Below are 8,156 nucleotides of genomic sequence, written 5' to 3' on the forward strand. Positions count from 1 at the left end.
TGGGGTGGGAGAAGACCTGAAGAACTCTTGTCATCAGAAGTTTTATAAGAAATAAGTAGGATCTAAAAAAAAAAACCCTTTACTACTCACAGAATCATACATGACAATGAATGGCATCATTATAATGAGGAACATAGACTCATCTACATGTAGCCTTGGAATCAAGGAGCCCTCACGAACTCCTTCTCAGTTGCAAGAACTTGTATAAAAATTGAAGTGAAAAATAACAATTTAAGTCAACTCTAGAGATGACCATACTTAGTCACTTTGTAACATATACACTATATACTTTTGAAGTTATTTCCCTTTGATTTCTTTTAATTTTATTGTTATTACTCCTAATAACTACATCTCTAACATCATCAGGAGTTACCACTGGCTCAATCATGACCCACATACTCTGTATAAATCATCTTTCATCCAAATTGATGAGAGATTTGGTGCAAAACACGTGTGATTATGTCCATTTCTGATTTCATTTCAGTCTGATGGCATTACTTTTCCATGATCTTTTTGTGAGTGCTGAGTATTTTTTCAAACAGAATTTAACAAGTTCTAAGGTTAAAATTCATATCTGTTTTTATCCATATGAGGTAACTGAATTGAAATACTCTCAATGATAGAGCAGAAGGGAGTGTAATCAATGGCATCCACACAGAATCCTTGGGACATATAGAGTTTCTGAATCTCTGAATTCAGCAATGCTGTCAGTGTTTTGGCTGGCAGCCTATAACCCCCTTTTAACCTGAGCCCAGCTTACTCAGCAAGCTATGGCAAATGACTGCTGAGCTGTTACTTTCTTATTTCAAAATACACCTCCAGTTGAGAGAGGGACATGCTCTTTTACATATGGTATAGGATTTTGTTTGGGAACTCAGTTTTCTGTTATGAGTTTTTTAAAGAAATGTGCAGCAGCAGCAGTGGCAAAAAAAAAAAAATCAGAAACTTTGGAAAGGACGGAGGGAGGGTGAACTCACAGAAACTGAGATGCTGTACTTGTTTTGGCCAGGCACAGAGAAGTTGAGAAACACTCTGTAGGTGGGCCAACAAATCTATCATGTAGGACAGGGACTACAGAGTTCTGAGCTAAAGTTCTTCCATCTAGCCTGTAATGCCACCACCATTCATAGCCAAACAAGAGCAGCTTTATTCTATTGTCCCATATGTTTATATATCTGAAGAAGTAGTAGTAGAGGGTTGCTGAAGAAAGGCAGGGATTATACTGACCCTGTGTATGAGAGGGTAGGTAAGGAGGAGGGAGGAGAAGAAGTGATGGAAGTAGGGAGCCATCTTCTAAAGAGTGATGATGACAAGCACAGTGACCACAAATTCCCCACACTCTGGGAAACACCAGTGCTTCCAAAACTAAATGCTGAACTGAGTCAAGTAGAACATTCAAGTAATATACTTCATTCATTCATTCATCATTCATTCATGCTACAAATATTTACTGAGAACAACCTGTGTTTAAGACACTCTTGTAACACTGTGAATATAGTGCTGAACAAGAGGCAGACCTTGCCCTCAAGCATACAATCCAGTCAGGAAACATACAGTAAACAAGTAAATACACAGTATATTTCAAGCAGTTTCAAATGCTGTTAAGAAACATAAAGGAGGATAATGATACTGACAGTCTCTGGTGGGGAAGGTAGACAGTATTTCCTTATTGGGTGATCAGTGAAGGCCTGTCTGAGGAGCTAGAATATGAACAGAAATGTAAAGTTAGGCAGGGAACCATGTAAAGATCTTAGGAAGAATTTTCAGGAAAGAGAGAATAGCAAATACAAAGGACCTGAAGTAAAAATAAATTTTGTGGCTAACATTAAAGCAAGAGTGAGAACTAAGCAGAGAATGAGTGACAATCATGGTAGAAAATTAGGCAAGGGTCAGAGTACACAGGGTTTCAAAAGTCATGGCAGTGGGTTTGACTTTTATCATGAATGGGATGAGAAACCATCAGTAATTTCTCTGTAGAGGAGAGATATAAAATTGGTTGAAATCTTTAAATGACTCCGAGGATTCTGGTCTGAGCAAATGGATGAATAGCAGCATTATTTGCTGTAGTGAGGAATGCTAGAGAGGGTGGGGAGAGGTGAGAAAAAAAGTTCCAACTTAGATTAAGTGTGTGAATGTATTAGATGTGTATTAGACAACAGAAAAGGAATGAATGCTAAGTTGGTAACTGAATATCAAAATCTAGGTCCCAGGGGACAAGTCTGTAATGGTGGAAAAGATTTAGACACCATCAGCATTTACATATATATTTAAGGTCATGGGGCTAGCAGAGTTTGTAGAATGGCTGTAGATAGCAAAGAGAATACCAAGAACTGAGTCAGGGCTCTCTAACATAAAGAAGAGGACCCTGCAGGGGAAATGGAGAAGAATCAGTAAGGAAGGAGGAAAAAACCAGTGTGGTGTCTCATAAGTTAAGTGAAGAGAATATGCCTACAATGAGGCAGTGGGCAACTCTGTCACATTCTGCAAAGAGATCAAGTATGAGGAGGACTGAGAATAGATCATCGGTTTTGGCAAATGATAGGTGTTAATGATGTCCTGGACAAGGTTTCAGTGGAATAGTATGGAAAAAAGCCTGATTGGAGAGGCTGAGGAAAGAATGGAAAGTAAGGAAATGATGAAAACAAGATTGGAGTCTTAGTTTCCTCATTAATAAGAAGCAGAACTTGACCTCCTCCAGCAGCCCAAGATACTGAAAGGGAAGAAGGCGAAGAGGAAGAAGGTGGCCCCAGCCCCTCCTGTCATGAAGAAGCAGGAGGCCAGGAAGGTGGTCAGTCCTCTGTTCGAGAAGAGGCCCAAGAATTTTGGCTTTGGACAGGACACCCAGCCCAAAAGGGACCTCAACCGCTTTGTCAAATGGCCCTGCTACATCTGGCTGCATCAGCAAAGGGCTATTCTCTATGAACATCTAAAAGTGCCTCCCATGATTAACCAGTTCACCCAGGCCTTGGACTGCCAGACAGCTACTCAACCGCTTAAGCTGGCCCACAAGTACAGACCAGAGACAAAGTAGGAGAAGAAGCAGAGATTGTTGGCCTGGGATGAGAAGAAAGCTGCAGGCAAAGGGGATGTCCCCACTAAGAGGATGCCTTGGTGGAAAACAGGAAGGCTCAGCTGGTAGTGATTGCACATGATGTGGATCCCATTGAGCTGGTGGTTTTCCTGCCTGCCTGGTCTCGTAAGATGGGGCCTCCCTACTGCATTATCAAGGGGAAGGCCCGGCTGGGACGTCTGTCCTCAGGAAGAACTGCACCACTGTTACCTTCACACAGGTCAACTCGGAAGACAAAGGAGCTCAGGCAAAGCTGGTGGAAGCCATCAGGACCAATTACAATGACAGATACGGTGAGATCCGCTGCCACTGGGGAGGCAACGTCCTGGGTCCGAAATCTGTGGCTCGCATCGCCAAGCTGGAAAAGGCAAAGGCTAAAGAACTGGTCACCAAACTGGGCTGAGTGGACGCTGTTGAATTTTCTGTACATAAAAGTAATAAGAAGTTGTCTTTTAGCCAGTGTCAAAAAAAAAAAAAAAGAACTTGATCCAAATAATCTGAGATTTCTTCTATCTGGACGTTTTTCATATTTTTATCATGAGTTTGAGCTCTTTTTATGCCTGCCATTTTGTCAATCCCTGAATTCCTGGTTCATTTCATGTTCTTCCATTGCAATTAAAAATGAGACAGAAAAGTAATGAACATTAGCAGTTTCTCCCCAGAACTAATTTTTCAATTTCAGAGATCAGGTAACATCATTACCATCATTACCTGTTAACCTTTGCCAATAGTTTTAGACTGCTATTTTGGATTTGTTGCCCTTAAGAGAAAAAATATTTTCATTTCCTAATGTTCAGTATTTTCTTAATAAATTATTTTCAGAAAACTACTGCCTTAAGGCACCTCTGAGAAAAAATATAATAATTGACAATATTGCAAGTAAATTTAAAATATATCTAATATAGCCTAAGAGGAGTTAATAAGATGCCTTTCACTTCTGATCCAAAGTGGACAGTGGTTGCAATGATTAGACGTTTTATAGTTATCTAGAAGATATTCCCATCTTGGTAATAGGAATATTCAAGTCAGTGAATTATTTCCAGGGAAAGAACAGAATGAAGAACTCTTGTTTAGGTGTATCTCTTCTATATACAAAGCTATAAAAACAAAGCAAAACAAAAAACAAACCAACTCTGGCCATTCAAGCAGTAGTTCTACTGTTACTACTACCACCACCACCACTAATAATAATAATGAGTAAATCAGGTGAGAGTGATTTGATAAATATTGTCTACCTTTCAACAGAGTGAAAAGTGAATCGCCAAGCAATGCTTTAGTGCAGTATTTCACCCATGGTGCATGTGATCCCAAATCTGTCAACATTAAACTATTGCTTCTATAAAGCAGATGGAATTATGCTGCTAGGAGGGGGTCTGTGATATATAATAAGAAATATATATTTAGTCTTTGTCCCTGTTTCTGGTACAGAACTAAAACCCTTGGAATTTCCTAAGTAAAGAGAACAATAAATGTGTTTTTTTGTTATGTGAATGAGGTGACTTTTGGAAGCACCTAAGGATGGAAGAACTAACCTTATAAACAGAGAATTGGAACTTTCAGTCCCGCTCCCCAGCTTCTTGGGAAGAGAAAGGGGCTGGAGATTGAGATTAATGACCAATGGCCAATGATTTCATCAATCATGCCTATGTCATGAAACCTCCATAAAAACCCAAAGGAGAGGATTCAGAGAGCTTCTGGGTTGGTGGGCACTTGGAGATGTGGGGAGAGGGGCACACCTGGAGACGGCATGCCTGGAAGCTCTGCCTCCCTTCCCCATATCTTGACCTGTGCAACTCTTCCATCTGGCTGTTCCTTAATTATATTTTTTACATAATTATATTTTTTACATGAACTGGTGATCTAGTGAGTAACATGTTTTTCTGTGTTCTTGTGTTCTCTGAGGCACTCTAGCAAGTTAATCTCATTCAAAATTCTAATTGGTAATTTATTTTGAAAATTTTCGGCAAATATTTTCCTTGTTTAGAGGAAATGATGTTTCTTATCATTTCAAGACATAGAAACATATAGTTAATAAATAAAAGTGGCATTACAGAAAAATTCAGAAAGTGTTCATATGAAAAAAATTAATCGATTGTCCTTTCTGTCAGATTGTACACCTTAAGGACTTTTCTCTTAGAGCTCAGGTTTAACAAACCAGTATTTTCTAATTAGCCAGTAGGCTGACAGTCACACCCCATCTGCTCTTCCCCAGCTCACAACACACTCTATCTCTTCCAGTCCTGCATCAAGCTCCTGCTGTTGTTCTCCACATAGTATCAACTTCCTTTTCTGCCCTGCTCCCAACCCACCCTTGTTTGGAGCTGTTAGCTGTGGGTCATCTGTGACTCAGCACTGAGTTTCATACCAAAGTAAGTTAAAATCCATTTCCAAGCCATTAACTCTGTATTTGCTCAAGCCAAGAGTCACAACCCCACCTAAATCCTCTATTTTCTGCTAGGTCTTGACCCATTCTTTTGTGGAGGTTGCATGTCCTCCCTCAGTCAGTCACAATGGAATCCAAATAAGGGTTAAATCCTGACCCTACTTGGATTTGAAAACCTTTCCCACTCTAGATGCACACAAAGACTTGAAGCTACAAGGACAGAATCTGATAGAACATCTCTTTTCTTAGTCATGTGCAAGGATAGATTAAAAGCTAAACATGGCTCAGATCAATCAAAAGTTCAGACTACTGAAAACTGCTCTTTGACTCTGGGAAACTGATGCAGCTTGCTATTAGGTGAAAATCTATGAACTGAGAAGGCTACCATTAAAAAACTTTAAAAAAAATACCCATCATTTCTGATGTAACCATAGATTATGATATGATAATGTGATGTTCTTTTTTTATTATATTAAGTTAGCCACCATACAATACATCGTTAGTTTTTGATGTAGTGTTCAAGGACTCATTAGTTGCATATATGTTGGATACATTCTTTGGCAGTGAGACTACAAGAGAAAAAATATTGCTAGTCTATTTTGTTTTTAATAGCAAATAGGATATATGGTGCTTTATTTAATCCATATTCACATATGATGTATATCACTGTACTTTATCTTTCACTTTCCTATATTTTAGTGTTTAGTTAGATAGTGATATTGACACCAAAACAAAGACTTGGCATATGTTCGGAGTGGGCTATAACTCAGTTGATACAATTTTCCATCTTATTTTCCACAACGTCTTAAAAACAAGAGCCTGCCTTACTGTTCATAGTTCTTAAGCATAGTAAGACATTGCACAAGGTTAAGATCTAATTATTAGAAGAAAATACTATACTAAATGATAGGAAACTATCTCCCATTCCCTTCTGATCTGACTTATTTGTAAATTTTATAGATTATGTCATTTCATAATTACATTTTTTAAGTAAAAATAATCACTTAACATTCCCAGAAAGTATATAAAGCTTTTTAAAAGTATTCTGGATTCTTCCTTACCCAGGGATTTTTTTTTTTTTTCTTAAAAGAACAAATACAAACTTCCAAACTATTTGGCTGTTCCATCAAGGAGTATGTTTATACCAGTAAGATATTTGAGTCCTCCTCACTTGCTGCTAGCTATGATGTGGCAGATTGGGTCCAGATTCTGACTGAAATGTCTTGGGTAAGAAACTCAGAAGGTGAATTTTTAGTGGGGCCTCCATATACTAAAAGCTGCTGCCTAACTGGCAATAAATGTAGCAGTAAAATTGGAGTCCATAAAAAATATCTTGAACATGAGCATAAATTAGGAACAAAGATTAAGTGCCACATGCTTACAAAACTTCTCTTTCCAAAGAATGTGCTATGTAACTTCTGATCTTAAAATAAGAAATGTCTTTTATTTACTTATTTTTTGCTTTTCAGTCAACAAATGTTCAGTAATGTTGCTGCTCGATTATGCACACAGCCTGCTCATTTTCTGAGCTGGCTAAACTTTCACCTTGTCTCAGTGCTCACTACCTTTGATCTTTCATTACAGAGCTCAGAAATCTTGCAAAATAAGCATTGACTAACTAAAACCAAGGAAATACCATTTGGGGTTATATTCTAATCAGGCAACAATCTGGTAGTGACTCTCCAGGCTTTGACAGACAGAAACACTTAGCTGTGATTGTGTATGATATCATGTGAGTGAGTAAGGATCTTGTGTTCATCAGTCTGTTTACATCAGGAGCTTGTAAAGAAGAAAATCACTTCGCTTTGTGATGATGATTCTCTCTGACCTTGCTAGCACCTGCAGAGAATAGATCATGCAGTGATCCCATCAAGCACATTCCTTCATACCCCCCTGCCCCCCACCCCACAGACACAATGTAAACTAAGTATTCAATAGAAAGGGTAACTACCCAGAGGTATATATTTAAATTATAAAGCTTTTTTGTCTTTACAGTCTAGGATGTCATGATTTTGCAGTAGTAGAACTGTGCTTCTTTTTCTTATTTGAACTTGACCTTTCTGGATTCATTCTCAATCCCACTAAGGCAGCAATCTAAGTGATGGAAATGATAGATATTAATAACTGGTGACATTATTTTTTTTTTTTTTAGTCTAGGGAAAAAAGAACCTAATAAGAAAGCAAGAAGACGTATTTGTATTGGTAGATTATTTTTGTGGTTATCCATCAAATAGATGGATCTTATCGAATAATCTACTAATAATTTTGTCTTTCCTTTTATTATGTATAGAAAACCTGCAGTTCATCAAATTACTTCTGCCAGTTTTCTATACATACAGTAAACGATTTTAGAAATTAACTCAGTAGAGCTCTTTGTTAAAATTTGTCATTTATCTATTAAAATTCTTCAGCTTTTGTCAGACAATGTACTTAGCTCTGTAATAAGAGTCCCTGAAGATGTATGTGTGATTTGTCAAAAGAGAGACAAAAAGTGTATAAAACTCTAAAATGTCAGCAATCAGGAGATTTAACAGACTTTAGTAAATTTACATAGAATGAATAGAAATCTTTGGTATTAATAAACTTAGCTCGGGGGAGTACAATAGAGGGGGCAAAGAATGATAATTTAAATACAATTTCAACTTCACTTCTTCCAATTTAAAAATTATTATGGATAAATGTATGATAGAGTTTAAATAACAT

The 8,156-nt window shown here is 37.7% G+C and overlaps 1 pseudogene; it reads left to right on the forward strand.

Annotated features, from left to right (window-relative positions):
• Positions 1-1,272: 1,272 nt before the first annotated feature.
• LOC110585485 lies at positions 1,273-3,473 on the forward strand (annotated as a pseudogene).
• Positions 3,474-8,156: the final 4,683 nt, after the last annotated feature.

Source organism: Neomonachus schauinslandi, chromosome 9 (assembly GCF_002201575.2).
Source record: "Neomonachus schauinslandi chromosome 9, ASM220157v2, whole genome shotgun sequence".
NCBI classification, from domain to species: domain Eukaryota; kingdom Metazoa; phylum Chordata; class Mammalia; order Carnivora; family Phocidae; genus Neomonachus; species Neomonachus schauinslandi.